Genomic DNA, 14,112 nt, shown 5'->3' with positions numbered 1-14,112 from the left:
GAGCCTTCCTAAACATACGTATTTAAAATACCGATCTCTCAACCAAATTAAAGAGAATAACGACCATCCTAAAATACCATGTAAACGAGAAAAGGAATCTCTAACATACCGTGTAACGAGAACATCTGTCCTTAACAACCGTGTAACCGAGTTAAAGCAATCTCCTTAAATACCGTTAACGAGAAAGCATGATCTCCCTTAACATACGTGTAAACGGAAAGCTACTCCTTAACTACCGTGTAACGAGATAACAGATCTCCTTAACATACCAAAAAAGTAGACTCCTAACATCGTTGTAAACGACAAAATCAACTCTTTAACAACGTTAACCGAGAAAGCAACCCCCAAAACATCCTTACGAGAAAAGCAGACCTACCTACATCGTGTAACCGAGAAAGATGACATCCCTAAATCAGTTAAACGAGGCAAAGCCGACTCCTTTAACATACGTGTACCGGATAAGCAGACCTCTTAACATACCGTTACACAGAAAGCAGATCACCTAACATCCGTGTAACCGGATAAGCAATCCTCTTAACATCTTAACGGAAAAGCAACCTCCTAAACATTCGTTAACGAAAAAGACAACCTCTTAACATACCGTTAACGAGAAAAGCAGACTCTTAACATACCGTTAAAATGAAAGCAGATCTCACTTAACATACCGTTAAACGGAAAAGCAGATCCTTAAATACCGTGTAACCGAAAAGAGACCTCCTTAACATACCGTGTAATTAAAAAGCAATCTCCTTAAATAGTGTAACCGAGAAAAGCAGACTCCTTAACATCCGTTAAACGAGAAAAGCAGATTCCTTAGCATAAAATGAAACGTGTAACGAGAAAAGGGGATTCTTAACACTGGCAAAAGATAAGATACAGAACCTCCTAACATACGTGTAACTAAAACGATCTCTTGACATATGTGTAAACGAGATAGAGAGGACCTGCCTACGTATATCATGTAAACGTGAAAAACATACCCCTAACATAGTGTAAACAGAAAAGCAGATCCTTACTCTGTGTAATACAGAAAACAAGAAAAGCAGATCTTAAATGTTGTTTATTTCTTTTGATATGTTCTAAAACTTGGTGTGAACTAGTTTAAAGTTCAAATAACCGCCAAAATGGCAGTCTGTACCGTATTTCATATTCCTGTCGTTACTTTATCCAGGCTGATGACAAACTGAACATTTTTCTGAGAGAAATTCTTATCTTACATTTGCTTGTCTATTTCATAAATAAACTACCTTAGCTATACTGAAACAAACAACAATATCCTTTATTTTTATACACAAAGGCAAAAAGTATAAAAAGTAAGGAGTATCTGATCTTTTAAAATTTTGAAAATCACGTGTAAAACTATCATAAAGATCACGCACATATTTAAAAAATTTAGTATGTTATTTTCTAGCTTTTGTGGCTACATGATCCATTAACATTTAAATGAGCTTGAAATATAGATTTAGTGAAATTCTTTGTAGACATTTACACAGAATTTTGGAAGTATTACTAACACAGAGGTTCAGGACTAAATCTGATTTTTTTTCCGACGGTCTTGACATTATACATATAGTCAAACACATTTTACATCATGAACAACAGCTTTATTTCTTTAAGAACAAAATGGGCGATGTTTTACTGACTATTGACAATTTTGTGATATCCCAAATTCATTTTGTGATATCATTATTTCATTTATGGATATCACAAATGTATTTTTAATTATATGATTTTGAATAGTATTGATTAAATTATTAATTAATTGGCATTATTACATGCATTTAAGATATCATAAAATAATTTGTAGATATCTAAAATCGGGTTATTTGAATCTTAAAATCAGTTTTATGTTATGATACCCTTGATCTGAAATACTATTTTATGATATCCATTAATCAATATTTGATATCACAAAATGACTTTAAAATGTTATTAAAGAGAATTTAGGTATATTAAACCTGTAATCGATTTGATATCACTAATTTTTTAGAATAATTAAATGATAAATAGATTCTTGAAGCTGTTTTACTATTTGAATGTTTTTGTGAATCTTATTTATGATTTTTAGTTCATTCATTCATGGACATCAAAAATTCGATTTGTCGATATTACAATTTAGTATATGTGCAAAACATTTGGATTAATTAAAGCAATAAAGCTATCAAGAATATGTTAATGTTCAAAATTTGATATTTAAATCATTTATTTTATGACATTACATATTCCATTTAAATATATCTGTCGGGTGCAATTTTACTAGTTATTCACTATTAAGTGATATCCTATATTCATTCATGGATTACTCAATCATTTTAATTCATTTTTGGAAACCCTTTATTCATTTATGGATATTACAGATTCTTTTTGTAAAATCACTAATACAGTTTTTGATATCACAAATTCATTTTATGATATCATTAATTATATTGGACGTCATTACATGCATTTGCGTTTATAGATAGCAAGATGATTATTACTGGATATCCTAAAATCAGTTTCGTTTTATGATATCATGAATTTAATTTAATGATATTTTAATCCTATTTTATTTTAATCATAAATGAGTATTCAGACATCATTAATGAGTTAAGATGGTCATTGTAAATTAGGATGCACAAAATAAATGATTTTGTGATATCACAAATGATCAAGAACATTGAATCAATCATGATATCTTTAATTCGATTAGGTACATATCTGTAACATTACTTAACGTTTGAGGAAAAAAATCAAACAACCCCATCATAAGAAAGAGTTGTTTCCATATGAAAATTGAACGCTTTAAACTGTAATTACCTATGAAACAAGGTCATATACGATATACATTCAATTTCGAAAAAGGCTGCCTAATGGGCCGACTCGACGTCAAGCGCCTGAAAACTCCATTGTTGAAAAATTTATATATGTCGTTTGATGCATTTCAAATACGTACGATTTGAAAATTTACTTTACTAGGCAACATGTTTTCAACGTTGTTATTTGTAATTCTTTACAATGGCATCATTCAAAGGGGGAAAATTTTTCGATATTTTGTATCCTCGCCGGACAGTACGGCAAAACATATATGTCAGAAAAAATTGAAAGATGTTGTTCGTTTATCAATATTCTGGTTGATATATACTCCTTAACTTAAGACTATTTGGATCTTAATTCATCAAACATTGATTTGAAGTAAATTAAGTAACGTGCAAATCAGTTTATAAATAGATATTCTTAGATCAATTAGGTTCATAATAAACATATTTAGATATATCAAAATCTATTAAATCATTAATGTATTTTGTGATATCCTTAAATGACTATCGAACTGAATATAAATAAAATGTTTAGAATTCAAAAAAATTTTTTTTACTAAATGCTTTGAGAATCTTAAATAATTCAAAATGCCAATATACATTTAAAGAATATTCTTTAATGTAAGAAATTATGGAAAACGGTGCGTTGTAACTTTTTGATCACGATCGCGTTATACGCAGACAATAATTAAGGCGCACGTGAATTATTCGAACGTACGAATTACCGCGATTATTAAAGTTTAAATAAACGTTTTGCTAAAAAGTATTTCGATTCTAATATAATTATTGCATAAATAAATTCAAATATGACGAACTTTTCGACTTCGCACACGGAAGTCGAATCGCTCCTTATTTATGCACGCAGGACCGCAAATGAATACGACTTCGAAAGTTCATTGCGCAAACATGGCGATTACGCAAGCGAATAACCAACTTAATATTGTGTACATTAATCAAACGTTTGATCATGACATTCATTAACAGCTATAAGTAAACATGAACAAATGAAAAGCGTATTTCTAGATGATACATGCGTAAATATCACGTCGACGTGATCACATTATTCTTGATGATTAAAGATATCATATTAGAATTAAAAAGTGATTTCATTAAAAACTAAATACTATTATAAAATGAATTAATGATATCACAAATTACATTAAGGATATCACAAAATGGTGAATAGATAGTAAAACTGCACCCCAAAGAATATGTCTTTGATTTTATCTTATGATGTCCATTATGAACATTTGATATCGCAAAGTGAAATTAAGATCATATAGAATTAAGGTATCGTTTAATAAATTGATATTTATGTCTCATTAGGCTAATCTATGATATTATTAGAGTAATTTTAGATATCTTAAAATCGACTTTGTCATTGATTTAACAATTAATCAAGGCCTTCCAGCGGTTTATCGTCTGATTTACCACGGTTCAGAGTTTAGATGCGTAGGAATTGAACCGTGGTAAATTAGACGATAAATCACAAGAAGGCCTTGATTGTTTTCATTCTGACATGCTCATTGACATATTTTAACCAATATTATGCTGGACTTCATTTACCCAAGGAGTAATGTATCGGGCGTCATGCGGCAATTTGACGTCATAATTGACGTCATAATGCTCTCTTACCGGTCCGCGCGTCAACAGTTGTTTATCGCAGAATATACAGAGCTTGATTTCCTTCTTTGTTTAACTGGAAATCAAATCGAGTCATGTTAGAATAAATGAATTTATATAAAAAATAAAGACTACTTTTGGATATCTTAAAATCGATTTTCTGATATCACTAAATAAGTAACAATCATGTGAATCAGTGATTGATATCTATGTATAGAATTTTGAATATATACTTTACCCTGAGAAATAGCAGCTGCTACATGCTGTAATCCAGAGTGTTGTTTTCAAGGGAAGTTAAGGTTCCTTCCCTGTTTTGTTACAGAAGAATGGGGTGTGATCACAACTGGCATTGAGAAAATCTGATATCTCGTACGATGTCATACCTGTTGAGAATTCTGGGAAAAACCTTTACATTATGGTAAAAATACCTATGTTTTTGAATACTCCATGCCTCGTTTTCAGTCTGTTCAAAGCTTCATCCCCATCCAATAACTCTGTAATAATTATGGATGCTTCAGCTGATTTGGCACAAATAGACATACTCTCAAGTGTTGACAGTAGATCCGACATTGCTTCTCACCGTAAATTACCCAACGTGGAGAGAAACAGAAATAAATTTTGATAATTCAAGTAACTTGGCAGAATCACAAACTTCCCTGTAGAAAATTAACGAAATATATCGGGCTTCATTCTGAAAAAGTGACAGCATCTCAGAGGTTGACGGGTAACCTTCTGAAATGGTTGGGTGTGGTCCTATGTAAAGAACCATGATATCTATTAAATAAGTGTGTACAATTTCCCTCTCATACAGATTTAAAAATATCATAAGGGACCAATTTCAGTTCAAATTTCCGAAATATGCACCAGTATTGTATTTGCGAACAATCAACTGCTTCGTTTTTCTGTTAGTGAGATGCTATGTATTCACTGTATGCTCTGATGTAGATTACACAAACCACATACAGTAATTTCATGGACATGCCTTGTCCCGGACATACGACTAGATTTCTTGCAGAAACTGCCTTTCCTATCGTAGCAGTATTTGAGAGGGCCAAAGCAGCTGTCAATCCACTATCTCTAGCAAGTCACAAATAGGCTTCCATGCGGCCATCTTTATATGCAATCCGCTCAGTGTGATCAAAACCTTATGCTCGCCATGCCATATGTTAGTGATCTATTCCACTGTGTCAGTTTGCATAGCATATACGACTATCGCAGCCGTTTTATTACTTTAACTTTTTTATTGAACAAATATATCAATATAAAAAAACCCAGACTAAAGTTACCATCCATTAGCATGACATAAATGTGTATTTGAGCTGACAAGCACTGCTATACTATCTGAGCAATCGTTTGCTTTCTTTGCAATCAAGGGTATAACATCTCTAAAAATCATTTTAATACATTAATATTTTTTTTTGATAACAAGCTTTTCTAATAGATAGTGGGTAAAATATTTTTGCTAATTGAAGGTTTGTGAATCATTTTGAGGTTTATTCTGTTTTTACTTTGACATTTAATCTCATTAAACAAAAAGAGACAATTTCACATAATTTTGCATGTAAACAAAACGGAAACAGCTTTTATACGTATCTTTAAGTATAAAAAATAGAGTACATTGATAGATAATGTTCATTTAGTCAGAAATTATATACATTTAACGATTGTATGCTTGAAAAAAACAATCAAGTGTCAGTTGTGAATCCATAAATTGATTCATGGAACTGTCCATCTTGGAATATGGTGGCCGCAATGGATTTTGTCTCAATATGATTCTATACATTATGTAAGGTTATATTTTAAATTACTGTTCCAATTACATCCCTTTTAATAATAAAACACTCATTTTGGCCATTTCAAATATATAGTTTTTGGCGGCATCTGGGAGTTTGGCGGCCATTTGAAATTCATTTAATCGTAGCTTATTCAGGCACAAATTATTCACATTATTCCAATTTTAAAGCTTGTTTTGCATGAAATCCACACTTACTTTGCTATTATAAAACTGTGAATCATTGCGGCCATCTTGGATTTTGGCGACCATCTTGGCTTTCCGCGAACCGATTCCCAGGTTTAAATATTTATCTACTACTGTGCCAAGTTTTCACAGAAGGTGCACAATTCGCCTCTTTTTATGTACGGATTTCTTGCACTAGTAAATAAATTCCAATTGTATTTTAAGTCCTTGATATGATACAGATCTTACGAATTTAGATTTTTATTTCAATATGAACATCATTTTAAAAGGAAAGGTCCATCAAAGTTCCATAGGATATTCTTAAAGATTTTATTTAAAATTTTAGATATCGTGTGATATGTTTATTTATGACCGAAGGGCATCAAAGACATGTTATGGTCTTGAACACCAAGGTGACCTACGTTTAATCATGTCGTTGCATAGTAGTTACGAGATTCCCGATATTCTTAAAAATCAATTCAGTGACAAGGACGCTCCTTAACATTATAATAGATATCATTCAAGTCGAAGAAAAACATATACAACAGCTTTTTTGAAGAATAAAACACACTTTTTCGACAGATGAAATGAAAGTAAACATGAAAATTTTAAATCTAAGGAACAAGTTTTATACTTGTTTTGTGAGTGGATTCAGAATATGAAAAAGACATTCGTATTTAGAGAATTCCAATACCCTATTATGTGATTTCCGTAAATGGCAAAATGGAGGATGAAATAGGGAAATACTATAAGTAAAAATGTAAACGTAACCGTGTTGATTTTTAAAACAACTGGAGTGCGTTTATCATTAATAGATAAACGTTCGTTTTTGGAGTTCAATTTACTGGTACTGATGATAAACCCGAACAGAAAATGAGGTTTTTTACCTGTAACTTTTTTATTTCTGCAAATTGAAATCAATGGTCGGTATCAAAATAAAGCTTAACCTTTACTGAAAACTTTATATAATTCAAATTTATATTTAGTAAGCAAACTCACACGAAGTGAGGGCCTGAAAGGGGTTTGTAAAATGAGGACTTTAAGAACGTTGACTGATGATAAATTCGAACCCTTTGTCATTTACAAAATTTTCTTGGTATTATTATATTGAAACTTTCCCCAAAAAGCTGCAACAGTCATTCCTGATCAAGTAATGAAAAGTTAACAAATGTCAGGCCTTCATGTTTCTACAGTGAGCATGCTCAAAAAAATACCCCCTTCCCCAGTAATTTTGGATAAATATTTTTTATACAAATTTATTTAAGTCATTTATTTATACAGAATATTTACCAGTTTTGTTTTTGCTTACACCAGTTGGTGTTGTAAGTGGAAACTATTAGATGGTGTGTTCAATTTTATAAAAAACTGATTGCAATCGAATATTTCAAAGGTGTTCGACTTTATCATCTGTCCGGGTTTATCATCAGTACCAGTAATTCTTTGGGATCAGTGGGCCCAGGTAAAAGTTATATGAACACCTTTTTACATCTTGAGCTTCCTTTTTACATCTTGAGCAAGAAAAGGTACAAGGTCGTGTACATGTTCAAGAACGATCTAGATTTTTTTTTTCAAAACTATTTCAGACAACTTAACATCATTGCTCTAAACTTCTTAAACATGTATATATTCACCTTATGCTGAATGCCTTTATTTAGATGTTTTGTATTTAATTTGTTGGGTTAACGTCGCACCGACACAATTATTGGTCATATGGCAACTTTCCAACTTTGATTGTGGAGGAAGATCCCAGGTGCCCCTCCGTGCATTATTTCATCACGAGCGGGCACCTGGGTAGAACCACCGACCTTCCGTAAGCTAGCTGGATGGCTTCCTCGCATGAAGAATTCAACGCCCCGAGTGAGGCCCGAACCCACATCGATGAGGGGCAAGTGATTTGAAGTCAACGACCTTAACCACTCGGTTGTATTTAAAGTGATACTTAATAATAGATCTACATAAGGATTGTGAAGAAACTGAATGGGAGCTGTGAAAATTTACAAAGTAAATAACGTTAACCCTGTAATTAATATTTGATTTATTCTTACATGCTTCAAAAATAAGGGAAGAACTAAAAAAAAGCAGGCGAGGAAAGCTACGGAGACGCTGGTCTTACAACTGTGTGACGTAGCAGTGGCGGCAACGTCGGAAGAAGGGGGCGTCGGTGGTTAATGGAATTGTGCGAAAATGCTGATACAAGGGTCCTGCAACAAGTTCTGTCATTGGGTTCGGATTTCTTAAGTGCTACGTTTTATCAAAATTATTTTTATTACAAACCTTCAAAGTATTCCCCCTTTACCGAAACACATTTTTGTAACCTTTTAACCCAATCGCGAAAAGCAGATAAATAGTCTTCTTTTGGTATCTGTTTGAGACACTGATAAATGGCGCTGCCAAGAGAACTTCTGGACTTATATTTCTTTCAAGAAGGCATTTTCTTAAGCCTTGGAAATACAAAAAGTCACAGGGACTCAGGTCAGGTGAATAAGGCGGATGATTTACAACTTCCACCTTTTAAGAAGCCAAAAAAGACCTAACAACCTCGCATTTGTGAGAGGAGGCGTTCTCGTGTGTAAAATGGACTCCTGACCTTCCTTTGCTTGGACGTTTCTTATTGCAAAACCTTTTCACTTTCTTCAGTACAGATTACTTGTAGAATCGTCCAGTGACTGTATGACCAGATGGACAAGGCACTTGAACGACTGGCCCACTAGAATTGAAGAAAATTGCTTACAACATCTTTTCCGAACTTATGGTTCTCTTGGCAATACCGGGGCGTTTTTGATCTTTTCGCTTCCATTGCTTATTATCAGCCCTTCTCTGTGGCTCAAACATGTGCACCCGGGTTTCGTCACCTGTTAGCAAGTTAGAAATAACCTGACTATCACAGCCTTTGTATGTTTTCAAAATTTCCCGGGCACATTTAAGGTGTTGTTTCTTTTGCTCCTCAGTGAGCAAATGAGGTACCCGCATAGCGCAAACCTTTCTCAGGTCCAAACGCTTTTTTCAGAATTCTTTGCACACTGCCTTCTGATATGCCAGTACAACTGGCTACTGTGAAATCATTAATATTCGTGGGGGACTAATTTTCGTGGATTTCGCGGTTGAGTCAATCCACGAAATTTAATCCCAACGAACAAGTAAAATTCCCATTCATTTTATGTTCAAAAGTGGAAATCCACGAATTCACATCCCCACGAAATTGCCTATTTGACAAAAACCACGAAATTTCATGCCCACGAAATTAAATGATTTCACAGTATATCTTTCATCGACAATCGCGCATCCTGTTCGACTACAGCTTTTACAGCAGCGATGTTTGCCTTTGTAACAGAGGTTTTAGGCCTACCAGAACGGGTATCATCTTCAACAGATAATTTCCCAGTTTTAAAAGCTTTAACCCACCTAAAAACTGTGCGCACTGAAATGGCCTGAGGTCCATATATACCATACAATTCATCAAATATCTGCTTTGAATCTATATCAAGCCTATTGCTGCATTTAATATAGCTCAGTCTTTTCGTCCATTTTACAATGTGACAAGTAAATTGATCAGTGTATATGACTGCATGTATTTCAAATTGAAATAAATTGGTTATTTGAAAAGCAATTTGCACGAACTAAACGATATTGTAATGAAGTGATATGTAATCGTTAGCTATTGGACACACCATTCAAGTGCAATGAAGCGTTTTAAAAAAATACCTGGGATCAAACTACGGAATGCCATTAGTGAGAGAACTTTTTGCAGGACCCTCGTACAAAAACAGAGGTGCCTGAAAGAGCGTCTACGTTGCCTGAAAGAGCGGGAGTGGAATATCTTGGCATGCCGTTAGCAGGTGCAACCATGCTTGCGGTAGAGTCTGAAGTGGTACTTAGCCCTCAACCTCAGTCATTGGACACGGAAGTTATGTACGGTAATTATGCCTACCAAAATCCATTTTGCAATAATGGTCGGTTGGACAGCGACCCAGTCGCTGTTTTGAGCATCCATACAAAATTGAAGTGGCACGTTGCCGAAAGCATTAAGAACAAGATCGTTTCCGGTCAGTATGTAGATCTTGGAACGCTTCTAGAATAGCAGCCATGGGAGCAAGAAACGTGGACCATAGAGATGTGACATTTTGCCAAGCTATTTGCCAAGCCCGTACAAGAAATAAGATTACTAATATTGAACGCTGGTCAGATGCATTTCTTGTTTATGCATATACTTTCTTGGCTGTTCATTCCCATAGGACGCAAGACTTTTTAATATATATGAATGTTATCAGATTGGCTGCTTAACGCTATTCTGGTTTAGGTTCAGAAATTTAGGCTGCGACTGGCAACTGACCCAACTAGCATTTCATTTGCTCGAATGGATTACGAAATGTTTTGATTTCAATTATAGACAGTGTGTTAAAATGCAATGTACTTATAAACATGCTTCGCTAAATTGTAATGGCTCTCATCCATCTAACATGTGTTCTGCTAATTGGGTCAAGGCCAAGTATTAACTGGATCGCGGCCATTCAGGGCCTCTGCTACCTAGGGTCAGCGTATGGCCGAGCCTCGCTCCTACACATATGTACGATCAAGAAACTTTAACAAAATGAATTGACATGAATTTGGGTCACTCTTCAACAAATGTTGATTTGTTGATTATGTATCCAAATAGGCAGGATGCTGAAATATAAAAAGATGGTTTTATGAATATTTCCGTCTTGGTTTTATAGGGAACAGGGTTGCGGCTGAAATATGCACGGTGTCATTCATTAATTTTGAAACAAAAGATATGTAATGAAGTGACAAGCGGTAGATTTGCTGGTTCATTAGAGTTTCTAAGAATCTTATCCGTTGGCTTAACCTTTACCCTGCTAAATTTCTAAAATGGACTGGTCCATCATTCAATCTGGGCAATACCATTTATTATTCGAAGTGAAGTTTACTCAAAATTTAATGGCTGAATAGCGAACAGTGCAGACCATGATCAGACTGCACGGATGTGCAGGCTGATCTTGGTCTGCACTGGTCGCAAAGGCAAAATCACTTGCCGCTAGCAGGCTAAAGGTTAATCCCCAAGGCGATGGGGGTAGGCGGCTTATATGTATAATTCGCTTATCCTATCCGAAATGATGGTACTGGTAGTGAAATTAGCTCAGTTAATTATACATTGATAGTGTGGCAGATATGATTTTCAGCTGGAAAAAAAGAAAAACACACAGAAATACTCGGGAATCGTCAAGTATGACATTAAATCAGCATTTCGTCTTCTGCCTATTTCCATGGATGATTTCTGTTGACTTGGTTTAAAAGGTAATGATTGAAATATTTATATCGATAAGTTTTTGCCGATGGGATGCAAAATATCATGTTCGTTGCTTGAAAAGTTTTCAACATATTTACAATGGTTAGTTAAGTGCTTTGCAAGTTAAGTGCTTTGCATGTTGAGTGCTTTGCAAGTTAAATACTTTGCATGCAAATTAAGTACTTTGCAAGTTGGGCACTTTGCAAAACGAAATACTATGGAACACTATTTGGATGATTTTATTATACGGGCATCTCGCAATACAAATCATAACGCCTCTGTTTCCTCATTTTCGTCTTGGGATTACTATTGCTAAAGAAAAATCAGTAGGTTTTTGCATAAAGTTGATATTTGTAGGAGTTGAGCTTGATTCAAACTGTATGATAGTACGAATTTCCTGGCATAAAGTTGAGGAATTAACGGTAAATTAGCGGTAAATTAATTTATATAATTACAATGTATGTTTTGCAGAAAAAGAAAGTTACTTTTAAAAACGGCATAATAGGTTGTGTATTTCAGCAGCACTTAAGCTTGAAGATTTAAGCATTTCTTCATGAGTTTAATGGTACAATACAGTTATTTACTGAAAGCGCAGGGTTCTTCTAGGTTATCAGTTATTGTAGGTTTTATAGTATAGTTTTTTTGCATGGTCTGAAAGCTGGTGGCGTGAAAAAAATAATGACTGATATTTTTAGAAGTGGTTCCTGTTGTTCTTGCTTTGTGTTTGTGGGGAAACATTTGCAATATAAAAGGTAATATTGAGAAGTGAAAATGAAGCTTTAGTCGGTATTATTAATAAACAGACATCAATTTCCAAGCGCCTTATGCAGCTGGTGCGTCAATGTATTATTGACTATATGGAATACGGAATAGTTTTTAAGGCAGTACATATTTCAACACATTCAAATCTACTTCCGTTAGCAGTTGGACCGTTTCCGGAATTTAGCGCTAAATGCAAACCAGGATGCGAACTAGAAACCTTAACAGATACCAGATCACTTCCGGTTAATCATTAACAATATGAAGCTGCACGATTGTTAAACGCTTCAATTTCTAAAAATACAATTGATGCTTACAGCACGTGCCTTACCTCTTTTGAGCGCTTTAGGAAGTTATACGGTATGCAAGTCTCTTGGCCGCCAACTACATTGCAAATGTTTATATTCATTTTTTTAGTTATCGTTACATGGTTAGGCACATTCTACAGCACGTTGTACGTTAATGCCGTTGGATTTCAAGATGAAAATGTTCTTGAAATTTCTATGCATTATATTATTGAAAAAAAAAACAACGTTAAAAGGTCTTAAGAGATATTTCAGCCGAAAGGAGCGGGAACCTAGGTTACCAATAACCCCGCCTTTATTGCAAAAAAAATGTCAGTTATACCTACAGTGTACTCAAATTTATATGAAAGCCATTTGTTGTCGTGTTTGCGCTGCTTTCTTGAGAGCAGGCGAAATTGCGGTAAAGAATACAGTATTTGTTTCAAATGTCCATTTTATGTTTGATGTAACTGTTAATGAAAACAATTATCCTTTGATATTCTAAAACGGATCGATGTGGAAAAGGATCAGTTTGGAAAATCAGAAGGAGTTTTTAAATCGACAAACGAAAAAAGGTGGTCCTTTTTGTCTGCCATTTGAATGGAAACCCGCTAACACGATATCTGTTCACTTCTGTATTAAAAAAGAATGCTTGCCAATTGGTAATTTGCAAGTTGATTATGGGAAATTTATATCCCATTCGTTTAGGATAGGGGTGTCAACTGCTAAAGCGGCAGGCTATCATATTGACACATTTAAGCGGGTTGGTCGGTGGCACTCAGGGGCTTATCGTATCTACCTTAAACCAGAGTCAGTTTATACGCTCTCCAGTTTTAACATACATGTAATTATTTGTGGCAGTGTGTAAATTATGCATTCTGACAATCATTATGCAATGGAGTTAGCTAGGAAACGAATTAATAGCTGCTAAAACGTATTTAGAAACAACCAATGGTTTTTATATTAAATATTCTGATCTGAGGGAGGTAACCACAGCTTTATATGCAGATAATGACATGCATTTATCTTTTCTTGGCAATTGTTTTTTTTTAAAGATCATATTTTGTTGAATAGACTAGTTCCCGTACTCGTCCAGCAATCTGTTGGTGGACATTCGCTTTTCCAAAGGGTGTTTGTTTATCCCTGTTTGCGGTGGCTAACATCGCTTCCACAGATATATCTGTGATCATCGTTGTTACCATTTGGCAGACAGCGAAATCCGAACAGAAATCACTATACTTAGTTTTGTTATTCTAATTATTTAAATCGCTTTGACTGCGAAAGTGAAACAGTATTTTATCTGAAATTCATGTTTAGTCATGGACATTTGCACGGCTTTCCCAGGATCAGTCATTAATATTTATGGCGAATTAGGAAGTTCAGCGGATTTATTATCAGCTTAACTGTTTA

The sequence above is a fragment of the Mercenaria mercenaria genome, chromosome 8 (assembly GCF_021730395.1).
Source record: "Mercenaria mercenaria strain notata chromosome 8, MADL_Memer_1, whole genome shotgun sequence".
NCBI lineage: Eukaryota > Metazoa > Mollusca > Bivalvia > Venerida > Veneridae > Mercenaria > Mercenaria mercenaria.
The sequence above is the reverse complement of the archived record's forward strand: the minus strand, read 5'-3'. Positions refer to the sequence as shown.